The sequence below is a fragment of the Dreissena polymorpha genome, chromosome 9 (assembly GCF_020536995.1).
Source record: "Dreissena polymorpha isolate Duluth1 chromosome 9, UMN_Dpol_1.0, whole genome shotgun sequence".
NCBI classification, from domain to species: domain Eukaryota; kingdom Metazoa; phylum Mollusca; class Bivalvia; order Myida; family Dreissenidae; genus Dreissena; species Dreissena polymorpha.
In genome coordinates this window covers 11126780-11127633 of record NC_068363.1, presented here as the reverse complement: position 1 = coordinate 11127633, position 854 = coordinate 11126780, and positions in this window count along the sequence as shown.

Genomic DNA, 854 nt, shown 5'->3' with positions numbered 1-854 from the left:
ACATCTACTTTCACTTTAACCATTTACTGCGCCCGCCACTGAGCATGCGCATACTTGGTTTTACATGCTATTTTTAGTTGGGCGACGGTGGACCATCGTCCATATGCACAGAGGAAGGACTACTAATTATTTTTTTATTGTCCACAGTTTTCGCTCGCTGATGTAACTGGAATATGGTAAAGGGAAGTAGTCAATAGTGTGTGTCTTCAATGTTGTATGTATGAAACGGCATTTATTTTGCCCAGAATTCCAGATCGACGTATGTAAAGAAAACATTTGTTTAGCTGCTAGTCGCTTTCAAAATTACTTTTATAAGGTATAGTAATAAATATATTTTTTGAAGATATTTGCTAGCCGAATTTAGCTATAAAAATTAAACTTTACAGCAGTAATTCAATAAAACCAATGTAAAGATATTAGTTTTCTTCATTGAAGTTACAGAAATTAATAAAAGATAATTTTCTGCAATTCGATAGCGTAACGCTTCCCTCTCGTACAACATGCACACGGGAATCTTATGAATTATGTACAACAATGTACAATATTTACATGACAATATTATGTCAACGACTTTAATAAATGACCAAAACGAACAGCAAATTATGTCGGTGACATTGCAGAATAACAGAAAAATCTTTAAATATTATTATTAAATGATCATCACTTGTTACGTTCACATTTTTAATTAATTTATGCAGCATTAGATTTCGTGACAGTTAAGATTTCTGAAAATATACTGAATGTTTATATATGGTAATTTGACAATTTTGCAAGGAACACATACCTTTATTCCTTTATCTGTTAACCTTTAATGTATTTTGCATCTCATACCAAATTAAATGTTTTGAAATAAA